The sequence below is a fragment of the Brachycentrus maculatus genome, unplaced genomic scaffold, assembly GCF_059751285.1.
Source record: "Brachycentrus maculatus isolate JH-2025_06_01 unplaced genomic scaffold, ASM5975128v1 h1tg000984l, whole genome shotgun sequence".
NCBI classification, from domain to species: domain Eukaryota; kingdom Metazoa; phylum Arthropoda; class Insecta; order Trichoptera; family Brachycentridae; genus Brachycentrus; species Brachycentrus maculatus.
The window spans coordinates 17,821-32,283 of NW_028281703.1; the positions used below are offsets into that span (position 1 = coordinate 17,821).

The following is a 14,463-nucleotide window of genomic DNA, read 5'->3' on the forward strand; positions in this document are numbered from 1 at the left end:
TTAAAAATTATCTAATGAAACGATTAAAGATATTTTAAATACATTATTATCTTAATTAAAAACGAGATGAGTTCATCTTACCCTGTATAAAATAAAACTAAATTTTGGTTTTTAGCCTCTTTTATTTGTGGATTTTTTCTCGAACTGGTTTAAAAAAGGACTTTGTCATCTTCAGGGATAAACATGTACATACATCCCTGAAGACAACAAGGTTTTTGTCGAAACCAGTTGGAGAAAAGTACCAATAATGGATGTGGTTAAAAACAAAGTTCTAGTTTTATTTTATAAAGTTTTATAAAATGTGTCACAAAATATCTGCCAAAAATAATTAAGAAATAAGCTGAACCCGCTACTTACATAGACGTTGTGAGATAGATTGTCCCATATTTGGCGCACCATCAGGTCAGATCAAATAAACGATAGAAAAATTATGATAGGCACTATTGACTAAAAATGATTAAAAAAACATCGAAAAAACAGCCGAACTTCAGAAACAAATCTTTTCTCGATTATCAAAACAAGGTTATAACAGCTTTGTCTAAAAGACAATGAAATAAATTTTTACATAAAACTACAGAATCAGTCAGTTTAAAATCATTGCCTGAACCCTCACCGTCCAGTTTCAAGAGGAAAACTTTACAACCCTCCTGCCATAACAAGTGTGTGTAAACAATTTTGTTTTTCAGACCGATCGGTTGCTACTTTGACTTTTGTTGTTCTAAAATACTACAAGCCATACTACACCAATATTTGGAACTGGAAAATATATTTCAGGTTCAATCGTCAATGATTTTTTGAGCAACAGTTTGGAGCTTGAAAATATTCAATGCCCAAGCTTTGATGGGATTGTATTTAATACGGGCTGAAAAAATGGAGCGATTCGGCATATAAAATAGACTATTACAGTGGTTTATTTGTCAATTACCTACATTCTAATGAATAACCATTTTCACATTTATTTACTCATGATGGTCCCATATCTGATCTTTGGGAAAATTGTAATCCAACTGGAAAAGCTTTAAGTTTTGTGAATGATTACTAATTACAGATTTTTTACTGTACTCTAAGCTGGGACCATCTGTGTCAATCTAGTACTATTGAACATTGTTCACCAGAAATCGTAAACTAACAACCTGGAAAAATGGCACACTCTCGATGACTAACAAATGCAAATCGTATGTTAAGGTTCTATGTTAGCAGCAGTAATCCATCAGTTTATTTTAAAATACACAAATAATTGTGAAAGTTTACGCTTCAGTGTGGTTAATTATCGGATACGAGAAGCCATATCGGGACCTAAACATGTTGACCCATACTGGGACGAAACCATTCTCATGTGCAGTGTGCTAATTTGAGTGTTCTCGTAAGGGGAATTTTTAACATATAATTGTATTATAGAAAATTTGAATATATTATTATTTATATAATATTTATTTTTAAAATAAAGCATTTCAAAAATAAACAATAAAATGTTAATTTATTATTAGAACTGAATGACAGTATTAATTTGTAATAATAGGTAAAGGCAGTCTTTGTTATTTCAGTAGTAATATTTCTAAATAGCTTTTCAAATATTTAATATAATACACATCATGAATGATGAGTAGTAATTTTTAAGTGCACTGTGGCAATATATTATTACGGGGCTCGGGTATAGGTAATAATAACTCGTAATCAGGATGCAATCAGTTTAATATACAGGTCGCCATGACAGTACAATGACAAGTGTGTGCAGTCTTCCCTGCCTCAATCTCATAAGGGATAACGTAAACATTCCACGCGTACACCCCGCCCTGCCCCTAGCGGGCGCTTGGGGTCATAGTTCATGTTGCTAGAATTATTGCGCCGTAACAATATGCTCATATAAATCCCTGTTAAAGAAACACACGTTGACTCGCAAAAAATAGGCATTTGTACTAAATAAATAACAAAAGTACAAAAGAACGTCACCTGTTTGGCGGACTCGGGTCCGGGGTAGGTCACCACAGAAAATCACCATTGAACACCTTCATAACGAATGGAAGGAGACGGTGACTCGAATTTAATTTTATCTCCAGAGACAAACAAAGGAAGGGGATGTTTAAATCCTATGGTCAATACATAATAAAGTACATCCTGATGAAACTTTTCGCGTAAAAATCAATTCAATTTCAATCAGTTCAAAAGACATGATTACAGTCTGTTCACAGTTAATTTACCTCAAGTTTTTTTTTTTAAATTATTTATTTTTATTATTATTTATACTGCCAAATAAATAAAATAAATAAAAAAAAAAAAACTAGAGGTAAAATAACTGTGAACAGACTGAACCACGACTCATTTCTTCATCACTAAAAACTTTGATTGTCTTAGGATGGAAAAAATCTCATTGGGCAGGTTTTGAATGAAACGGAAAATGGACGTGTTCCGAGTATCCGATGTTTTCTAAGAATAAGAGTCTTCTATCAAACAAAAATATTTTTCCGATGTAAAATCCGGAACAAAAATTTGCGTTCGTTCCTTTGTTTTATTGCTTAAGCTAATCCTTTTTTTATTAATTTGAAACTCGGGTCTCAAAAATTAACTAAAATAAACTTTTAATTCTCATTAATGATATCTCATAAATTTTTAAAAATAATTTACGGGGAACCATTGATTTTGTATTAAATCATCATATTAAGACATTTTAATAAAACAATTTCGAGAATAAATATTGCGATAGCTATATGAGTGAAGAAAGAACAGTGAAACAAATTTATGAGGCGAATGTGGTTGGTAAGACCGAGGAAAACTTAATCTTGAAGATTCCTCTTCAAGATGAAGCACCATCATACCGCATTTTTTTAAGACTTCTTCCAACGCTATTTGTTATATATATATATATATATATATATATATATATATATATATATATATATATATATATATATATATATATATATATATATATATATATATATATATATATATATATATTATATATATAAATATACACACACACACATTTACACTCACGTGAAGGGGTAGTAATAATATTTATTCATTGTTTCATATATGTAATACAAAAAATACAAGTGTGGAAACATTAGCAGAGAGATTTAAGAACGTTACTAATTTATGCTAAGAATGAATTTGAATGCAAACTTAAAATTATACTAATAAATAGAAGAATGAATAACAAGTTTGTTCATTCTAATGTAACTACATATAAGGAGTTGGACAGTGAAATATCAATGAATCTCTTCAACGTTCTTTAACACGATTCAATTAAACATATTTTTAAATATTTTATAATTCATATAATTCTACTGTTCATATTTGTCGTGCTTATGTAACTACATCTAAGGAGTTAGAAAATGAAAAATCCTTTTAATTTCTTCAATGTGATGTAGCATAATTCAATGAAATATTTGCGATGTGAAGTGATGGGGCAATTAAACAATGCTGCAGTCATCTCAGGATGACTGAAAAATCATATATGGAAAAATCCTGATTTTGCTTCCGATCTTCATGGCAGCATAATAAACTTGGTGCGACATATGGGATCGAATGCAGAGCGGACACTGCAGTAACAAAAAAACACTCCCGGGCAGATCAACAAAGAGATGGACTGCTAATCCCTCTTAAAAACAGGCCAAAAGGCCTACACCAAGAAAAAGTGTTTTTTTTTTATTAATCTATATGATTTACATTTTAACAAACAACAGAATACCTAAATTTCAAAAAAATATACATGTATATTCTCGAGACTACGAAATATTCGTCCCAACACCGTATTTATGTTATTATCAATATACAAATTTCAACAAAAACATTCAATAAATTTCAGCGCAATGCTTTTTTTCTGCAAAAACATCATCAACGAACACCTAAAAATATAATAATTTTTATTGAAATGCTTTCTTAATATGTAACTCGAGAAACACTAACGAGTGTGAGTTAACATGTGTCTTTTTAAAAAATATTTCCTTGAACATAGATATCCACAATATGAGCATGAGAACGGTTTCTCCCCAGTATGAATTAATTTGTGCACGTTTAAATCTCCTTTCCGTAAACATTTGAATTCACAATCTGAGCATGAGAATGGTTTCACGCCAGCATGAATTAACATATGCGTTTTTAAATTTCCTCTCCGAGAGCTCCGAAATTCACATTCTGAACACGTGAATGGTTTCTCGGCAGTTGAAGCTTTGAGCGAATTTTTTGATTCAAGTGAGGATTTCTCCTCAGCATGAATTAACTTGTGAACGTTTAAATCTTCTTTTCGTGAAAATTTGAATTCACAATCCGAGCATGATAACGATTTCTCACGAATATGAATAAACCTGTGTGTTTTTAAATGCCCTATCTTTGAAAATCTTAATTCACAATCTGAACATGAGAACGGTTTATCGGCAGTATGAATTAACATATGCACTTTTAAATTTCCCTTCTGTGAACATCTAAATTCACAAAATGAGCATGAAAAGGGTTTTTCCGCAGTATGAATTAACAAATGAGTGTTTAAACTCCCTTTGCGTAAGCATCTGAATTCACAATGTGAACATGAGAATGGTTTTTCGCCAGTATGAATCAACATGTGTGTTTTTAAATTACCTTTCTGTGCGCACGTGAATTGACAATAAGGGCAAGAGAACGGCTTTTGGCCGGTATGACTAAACATGTGGGTTTTTAGATGTCCTTTCTGTGAACATATGTATTCACAATCTGGACATGAGAACGGTTTTTCACCAGTATGTGTCAACATGTGCATTTTTAAATTTCCTTTCTTTGAACATTTAAATTCACAATCTGGGCAAGAGAATGGTGTCTCACCAGTGTGAATTAACATATGTGTATTTAAACCAGCTTTATATGAAAATTTTAATTCACAGTGTGTGCAAGAGAACGGTTTCTCAACAGTTTTCTTTTTCTTAATCCTCTTCAATCCTGAAATTAAAAAATATTATAATTACAACACAATATCAAGAATATTAAAAAAAAAACAACAAAATACATAAAAACCTAAATTACCCGACAATGGTTATCAATACTCACCCTATGAAGTTTATTTAAACACTTTATTTGGAAGTTGAGAATAAACTCATTAATTTCTTCCACTTTTTATATATAAACTAAATCCCTTACGAAAAATCTTTAATAGTTCATCATCTTCGATTCATGAATCTTCTGAAAAGTGTGTACCGTATTCAAGAAACATACCGCAGAATGCGCAAACCTTCATGCAAAACATTTCTCTACAAATTTACCAGAATATCTCGGGATGCAATGATGGTTTTTAAACATACAGAAACAGTTAATTTATTTATGCACGATTGTTAAACATTATGAATGTAGGTCTTTTTTTATATCCAATTTATTAGACTTTATAATTTTCAAACATATATAATTTTAGTTATAAGACTAAAGATTTTAATTCAGTTTAGGCTTTCGTTTCTTGCTATGGTCCAAAAATACCTACATTGATTACATCAAAAATAAATTGAGTAAATATTTATTGAAATGAATGAAATATAGATTAATTTGCATACAATGTGAGAGGTAAAGCCACATTGGGGCGATCTATAAAATGCAAAGAAAATAACTTACTCGAAATACGTTTCTTTTTGGTCGGGGATACGAAACATTCTTGTTCGATATCAGGATTGGAAATATCAATTTCAATATAGGTTTTTTTGCTAGACATTTCCATAGTCTGGTTGTTTTTAGTACTGTTTTCTACTTCAGGTGGTTCAGCTATAACGTCAGAAACTTGTGGGTTAATAGGCATGGAAAGCGATAGATCCACGTAACACCGTGGTAAATCATAGCTCCCAGAGGAAAGCAGTTCTCCTTCCATAGCACGGAGATTGTCATTGCAGATTAGAGATTTTGGATTTTCGGGAGAGTTTATGACCTCCACTTTAACAGTAGATCGTGGCTCATAGTTGAAAAAAGCAGACTCAGCTTTTTCGCTATTATGGAGATCGTCATAGGTTACAGATTCGGGATATTCTGAGTGTATGGCTTCCTCCTTTACAGAAACTCGTGGCTCATAGTTGCATATTGTAGATTCAGCCCTTTCGCTAGTAAGTAGATTGTCATAGGGTTCAGATTCGGCATCTTCTGAGTGTGTGACCTCCTGCTTAATTGATTGTGGCCAATACTTTCCTGCGGCAGATTCTGCCTCTTTTTCAGCATGAATTATTTTTTTGCTCATTTCTTCTAGTACAGCTCTTTAGAAATATTGGAATACTACTCAGTATCTAGATGTAGATCACATCGCACATCGGGACACATATACATACGCATAGGATGGTTTCCTGCAAGGAAAGTTTGAACATTCGTCCATTACTTTATTGGTACATTTAATATTTACTACAAGACATATAGTGTATCGCATTATGATATTGGAAGAAAGGTGTATTGAGATGGTTTGGACATGTAGAACGAATGAGTGAGGAAAGAACGGTAAAACAAATTTATGAGGCGAATATAATTGGAAAAAGGAGCAGAGGAAGACCGAGAAAAACATGGCACGATCAGGTATGCCAAATACTTGAAAGTGGTCAGGTTAGGAGTCGTAATAATCGGCGGGTATGTATGAGGAGATGCATGAACGTGGAAGAGGCGAAGAATGTTTGCAAAGACAGAGTGGTGTGGCGTTCTATTCTCTGTGTCTACCCCTGCGGGAAGCGGCGTGATGGTTAGTTAGTTAGTTAGTTAGTATTTTGATAGATTTTTATAACTCAGCTGTAATATTTACCGAACCATATATTGTGACTAAGGAGAAACATCTTCATGGACGTGTTATTAAGTATCTCATTAAAAATACATTCTAACAAGATTTTACAATTATTAAAATAGTCTATATATATTATTTAAAAACGCAGAATACAACTGTTATGTCCAAGTGACGGTCATTTTTAGGAATAATTATGTTTATCCAACCGGATCATCAGTAACAGTTCGAGTTAGGTAACATTTAAACCAAATCTAATATAGAGACTACTGACATGCACACAGAGGTCTTATTGTGCATCTGATTATAAATACATTCCAATGAACTATTATAAATAAATAATGATCTTTTAAGGTGTAAGTAAGAAATACAAGTGTCACATGACAGTTAACGGTACGGGACGGCCATTTTAGGAACAATTTAGTTCATTGAACTAGATTATTAATAATGAGAACAGTTTGCTTTATTAATAATGAGAAACAATTGCTTACCGATCGGTTTTCTATTTGAGAAATAAGCACCTTCCAAAGATTATATCCTAGACACCTGATATGAACAGAGAAATTAAGAAATTACTGCTCTGAAGTGGGGCACGGTGCTGGATATGTGGCAGCTACTAACTTAGAGGTTATATTTTCATACCCGTTATATGGTACATAATACCGCTCCTTAAATGGAACAGTTTAATGAAATTGTTATAAAATAACGCTTTAAAGAACGGCCAATGAAAAGCTTTTTAGTTAAATTTAGACCCCAAACCCAGTGTTTATAGATATATTGATAGTATATTCTTCTTCAAACCCTTATCCGCACCCCAATGATGCATAGAGCACTGCATCATATAAACGCAGTGTTAAAGGTGATCAGCCCTCCGCTTCAGGTAACCGTCAGGGGTAATATTAAATAAATATCAGAGTGAAAAAATAACTTCTATTTATTTAACCCCCCTTTGGGAATCGAACCCGGGACCTTCAGAACGGTAGCCGAACGTGCTGACCTACGAAGGCAGACGTACAGTACATACGTATCAATACAGACCGAATAAAAAATTTTTGTGTCCAAACTGTGGCTAATATTGTTGTAAGAAAGATACACCCGAGAAACGCTCTGATGGGATATAATTAATTTTATGCAGGCAGTTGTTTTGCTTTTGGGTTGTTTACCGCAGAGCACCTCGTTCATAGGGCACTGGATAGTAAATAAGTAGTTTTATTTCGATCGTGAAATAAGCTCTGTGCTTCAGGCACTAGTTCAGAGTATATAAAATAAATATTATAGTGAAAAATCTCTTATATTTAATTTGATTCCCCCTGGGAACCAATCCTGAGACTTCTGGCACGGTATCCAAATGGAGGAGTCGGATTAGGTATTATATATTTCACAAGGTCTTTTGACTACCGATTGTAAAACAGTGGCATGCAATCGATTGTGCAAACGCAAAATCTCAACCCTGGAGAGTTGGTAAGATTTCTATTTTGAAAGGTCCCAGCGAAATCAACTATAATGTCGCGTCAAACCAAGTGTGTTTATAAAAATAAAAGAATATTTCTGCTTAAACTAATTTTTAAAAAAAAGAACGTTTTATTTAAACTAATTATTATTCATATATGATTAAAATGTATAATTTTTATACATTCAATGTATTTGGAAATAACCATAATTTAATAAAATGTGTTTTACATATGTTATAAATTCCGTATAAATCAAGTTTTATCTTACAGTAAAAATATATTCAGGGTAACCAATAATGTAATGAAAATTTTAATAAAAAAAAACCTTGTTTTGAGACTAAGATATAATCGGTGCAATACTGTATTTACATATTTTTTGGTATCATCTAAAATATTACGAAATTCCAATCCTTCGATTTTTATTCCAACCGCAACAACTCTTTACAACTTAAAGTACTCAATTATTTTTATGAGAATACTTTATAACATATGCCTTAATAAACGACGTTTTTGAGATATGAGAACCAAGCCTAACCAGTATGAGTTAACATGTGTCTTCTCAAATAATATCTTCGTGAACACAGATATCCACAATCCGAGCAAGAGAATGGTTTCTCACCAGTATGAATTAATTTGTGTACGTTTAAATCTCCTTTCCGTAAACATTTGAATTCACAATCTGAGCAAGAGAACGGTTTCACGCCAGCATGAATTAACATGTGCGTTTTTAAATTTCCCTTTCGAGAGCACCGAAACTCACAATCAGAGCACGAGAAGGGTTTCTCGCCCGTATTAGTTGATTTGTGTGTTTTTGAATTTCCAACCGGCGAGCATTTGAGTCCAGAAACTGAGGATGAGAACGATTTCTCACCAGTATGAATCAACGTACGTCTATTTGAATGCGTTTTATTTGAACATTTGTATTCACATTCTGGGCATGAGAATGGTTTATCTACAGTATGAACTAGCTTGTGTCTTTTTATATCACCCTTTCGAGAACATCTAAATTCACAATCCGAACACGAAAACGGTTTCTCGCCAGTATGAATTAATTTGTGCGCATTTAAATGACCTTTTGTTGAAAATCTAGATTCGCAATCTAAGCATGAGAAAGGTTTCTCCCCGGTGTGACTTAACATATGGGTTTTCAAATGTCCTTTTTGTGAACATCTATAACCACAATTTGAGCATGAGAACGGTTTCTCGCCAGTGTGAATTAACATATGCATTTTTAAATTAGCTTTCTGTGAACATCTGAATGTACAATCTGAGCATGAGAACGGTTTTTCACCAGTATGAATTAACATATGTGTGTTTAATCCCCCTTTATGTGAGCATGTATATTTACAATCTGCGCATGAAAACCGCTTCTCGTGAGTCCTTGTTTTCTTAACACTTTTCGAATCTGAAACGAAAATATTGTTATTAAAAATATCATATGAAATTAAAATTTGTAATTAGTTAGTCAATAACTTACCAGAATTAAGAATGATGTTGCTCGAGAAGTCCAAACATTCTTGTTTAATATCGGGATAGGAAATATCAATTTCAGTAAAGGTTTTTTTACTAGATATTTCTCCGTTCAATTGAGCGCTGATGTCCACTTTAGATGGTTCAGTCAGGTTAGGAAATGTTCTAGGATGGTGATTGTCATTACAGATGATAGGTTCAGGATTTTCTGAATACACAACCTCCTTCTTTACATTAGAAAGTGCCCCACAGTTTCCTACAGTAGACTCTGTTTCTGCTTTTATATGAAGAGTGTCATTGCAGGCTGAAGATACTAGATTTTCTGAGTATATGACCTCCTGCTTTAAAGAAGATTGTGGACAAAAAGCAGGCTCAGGTCTTTCGCTAGTTTGTAGATTGCCAAAGGTTAGAGATTCGGAATCTTCTGAGTGTATGGCTTCTTGCTTAATAGCAGACTGTGACCAAAACTTTCCTGCAGCAGATTCTGCCTCTTCCTCAGCATGAATGAATGTATTGCTCATTTCTAAAAAGTTCTAATAATGTTCTTTTGTAATATTGCAATACAACTCAGTATTGTGTCAACGCATATTGCATATCGGGGTACATCTAAATACACATAAGTAAGTTTCCTGCAAAGAACGTTTCATCATAAATCATTTATAACCGAACCTAATATTGTTATTGCAGACAAACATGTAAACATACGTCTTATTGCGCATCTGTTATACTAAATATTCTCTAACACGATTTTATAATTTTCGAAATAATAATATATTATTTACAACTAATGAATAAAACGGATAAGTTGTATACTTATTATTAACCATAGAATAATTATATTTATTGAACTGATAAGAAGAACGGTCCTGATTAGGTAAGGTTAGTAATCGAAAATACCTAAAATACCTTTAATGATCAGGTTTCCCATTTACAAGGACTAAGCACTTTTCACTACGAATATCGAGATATTGCTCACAGGACTTAATTGGCCGCCAACGGAAATCATAAATGAACCGTTGTCGGCCAGTTAGATGTCTGAAAATCATTTAAGAATTCTTACCATACGTGACGGATCACCCGCCCTATACGCAGGATTTGTTTATTATGGGTTGAAACATTAGGACCAAAATGAGCTTGGAGTTTTAGTTGACAATATGTACACAAGTGCAAAATCTCACCTTGAATGATGGACACCTATTACATAGATTCCTTTGTTTATTCAACATCAAACATCATATCGCTCACTCCTTTCAAGAACGTCATAAATCAAAAAACTTGGTTTTTCGGGAGAACGTTTTTAAAGTTTAAAAAAATAATACAATGTATTAAAAATAAATATGAAGCTACTTATTGAACTTTTTACTGCGTAACAGATCTTTTTAGGTAAAACCTGAAGGTTTTTTCTCCATTTCAAAAATATTTAGTATGTTTAAAAAAATAATTAAACAATACCTTTTCTTCAAAATGCAAAAACAACATTTTCTGCCCTGTAGCGGATAAATATTAAGTTAAAAATATGCCTCGTTTGCTGGGATATAGTACATTTTCTGGGCAATCCGAAAACATGCACAACTGAAAATTGTCGATTTTTGATTTATGACGTTGTTGAAAGGAGTGAGCGATATATCGCGATAAGCGTGCGATAAGCAACACGTCAAGGAGGGAGTGGTTGAAATGAAAACCGTTGAAATCTCTTGCAAGTGTGACATTTTATCTTTTTTTTTTTTTAAAAATTAACAATAGACAATAATGTTCAAAAGAAGATAGAACGTTGAAAATGTAGTGAACGTTTACAAAAATAGACAATAATCATTGTCCATAGACTATAAAAAAGATAAAAATGTAAGGGCGACGGGCCAAATAGGTACCTACGTGAAAAAATTAAACGTAATTGAGTATGGTTGGAGATAAGTAACCATTTTAAATACAAATCCGTTTCATTTCGCGTTTGAAGCATAAGCAGCCATGACCTACCTTTTTAATTGTTTAGAATGAAATGAATAATGACATTGATAAACCTGTTTTTGTACCATTATTATTATTGTTATTACTATTATGTGATTCTATACCGCAAGAAATTTGATTTGTAAAACCATTTTTTTTAAATCACCCTCGTTTATTGAGCCAAAGAGGTCATATTAACGTTTTTTTATGGCTGCTACAGACGGAACCGGAATGCATACGGTGGACGTATTTTTTTCTGTATCCATCTGGTCCATCACGTTCAATTAGTGGTCCTCGTCATCCCAAACTTCATATGTGAACGTGTTGGACTAGAGAAAATTCGGAAAAAAATTACAGCCACCCTACGCATTCGCGCTCCGTCTGTAGCAGCCATCATAATTTTGAATTTCAGCCATGATAGACGCTACATTTAGCTACGGGTATTGGGGGAGTCAACTATCTGTATATAAATTAACAGTCATGGATCATCCCACAAGCGAGCACAACGAATAGGCCATAGATAAAAAATATAAAAGTACAAATAATAAGTAACTAGCGTTGTTCGATCCAGATAGATAAGTAGGTACATATTAGTAAATATATTATTTTTGACATCTCATCAAAGATGAAGAAGAATATGGAAGTCTGGACATTTACGGGGTTGACGACCGTCATAGGCTGGTTTAAGTGATCACTTTACACACGTGTAACATTCACCAATTCTACCCATTATTGACAACCACACTACTCAATTTTTTGGAAGTTCTATATATATGAACCAATTTATAAACCTTGTTCTTGAATCACTAGAACTTCACTAGAGACATCTATTGGTGAGATGTAAAGAAGCTTTTTACTAAGCAAAAACTCTTATATTAGTATGTGAGGTCCAAACCCTGGATTATAATCACACGCATAAGAAACGCCAGAAAATACCATTTTCATTTTTATTATTAAGCTTATAATTTGACCAGATAATTTATTAACAACATTCTTATTAGTAAAAGTATGTAGGTGCCTTACTGTTCCGCAATTATTTTATATTTCTAAAATCTTACGAGGCCTCCGTATTGGTATAGATGGGTATTTATAAATAAAAACCCAAAAAATGCTAAAAATACAACCTTTCACTTCGGCACGTTCCTGGAGGATTTCAATGAAGCACCCTATTGCATTATTTTACTACCACGATTCAAAAAGAAAGAAAAAAACTATATCATTCTGTTGGCTCGAACAAAAATCAATTTTTGGATAACTTTCTGGATGTGTAGATGCATAAATTCAGTAATTACCAAACGTCCAATCAACTTTGAATTCTAGATTCAGCTTACCCATCACCGCTTATCATGTCCCTAAGTTTTACTTTACTTTACTTTGTAAGTTTTATAGTCTGTTCAAATGGGAAAGTGTTTACTTTCTATGATCAAAGTAACCATTAATTACTTTATATAATTCTTGAGTAAAAAAAAACATAGTAAATCTCATTTAAGACACGAATTTTTACAATTTTATGACTCTATGTAACCAACGAAGTTAATTAATTTTTTTATATAAACCTATGTGTGATATTAGTGGAAAATACATTTTTTTTAAAAATTTAAATACTAGGTACTTTCAGTTACCTAAAATTTTGTTCCCACACTTCGTCGAGTTCTTATATAACTAGTTTGTGTCATAAATTAGTAGTCTGTGTTAGCGTCCGGCGAATGACGAATTAGTAATCTGTGGGGTCCGTGATGTGGTGGCAGTTGGGGGCTCGTTGAGGGTGTCCTGCGTCGGGAGTCTGTATTTATACATGAAAGGCACCTTCGAGGCATCCATTCCATTCGATCCAAGGTCGCGAATGAGCGTGTTTTATTTATATTAGTTAGGTTTGCATTCTTTGTGAGTTTAACCTAGTCAGATCTAACAGGGGTTTAAATCCCCCATATATTAATTTTAATTCGATAATTTTAGCATTGTAAGAGATACTTACTCCATTTTTTAAATCTAAAAAATAATAATAAGGAAAATTTCCCCCTTTTAATTTTTATAATCTCAAATCGTTGAATGCTTCAAAATTTTGTTTTTAATAAAAAATACACCATCAGTCAGTACCGCAAAACTTACTTATACATCAGCACGTAAATTTTTTATCTGCTAGCGACATGTTATTTCTTTCGCCCTGATAAATGTGTTACTACCATAACAAGAGAGCGAGGCAATTAAATACTCAGCTTTCGTTCGATCTAGTGTCCCACTACTAGTATATAATCTTTGTGTCCCACAATTCTAGTGCGCGCTACTCGCACTCAGTCACTTCATAACGGCGCGTTGGCATGGACGTGTTGTCTCTATGAATCACTTAGCAGCGAGCTTAGCTGTGTACTACGATTTCCATTCAAATGTAAACTAGGGTATTTGGTATCTGCCTTTGGAACAATGGGACAATTTGAAATACATGTAATTTTTGGATGGTCAGTACGGGAACGGTTAAATAAGCATTGTTATATCTTGCCGTTTATTCGGCGATCGTAAATTTATTTATGTAGACGTACGCCCATAGACAACAAAGTACTTGACAATTCTCATTGACGCCGGCGTAGTTCTTGCCAATTAGTCTTTGGTTCTTGCAAGCACGTCCATACACAAGTATGCAATTTATCAGTCTGTGTCACAATCATATAAATTAGAAGTCTGTTGACAGAATGGACAATGAAGCACGTCTGGTATGGTCATATGGTAAATTAGTATTCTGTGAGCACGTTCACGACACGTTTGGGAATGTCGTATTTTTCTAATGCCACGCAATTGATGAAATCATTTCCAAATGTGTAGGATAAAATTCTAAAGCAAATAAAGATGCATTATTAATGTATTTTATGCACAATGGTTGCCTTCCCATTTCTGTTATCC

General features: G+C 33.1%; 2 long non-coding RNA genes across 3 annotated transcripts; both read right to left on the reverse strand.

Moving 5' to 3' along the window:
* Window positions 1-2,983: 2,983 nt before the first annotated feature.
* On the reverse strand, window positions 2,984-7,333 carry LOC148299729 (uncharacterized). The gene is made up of 3 exons (XR_015839038.1): window positions 7,195-7,333; window positions 5,572-6,284; window positions 2,984-4,911 (listed from the first exon to the last, which is right to left on the reverse strand). It is a non-coding gene; the product is annotated as an uncharacterized LOC148299729 (long non-coding RNA).
* A 923-nt stretch (window positions 7,334-8,256) lies between these two features.
* LOC148299730 (uncharacterized) lies at window positions 8,257-11,210 on the reverse strand. 2 transcript variants are annotated; one of them, XR_015839039.1, is made up of 3 exons: window positions 10,803-11,210; window positions 9,632-10,253; window positions 8,257-9,559 (listed from the first exon to the last, which is right to left on the reverse strand). It is a non-coding gene; the product is annotated as an uncharacterized LOC148299730 (long non-coding RNA). The 2 variants fall into 2 exon arrangements; XR_015839040.1 differs by having other exon boundaries at window positions 10,685-10,805.
* Window positions 11,211-14,463: the final 3,253 nt, after the last annotated feature.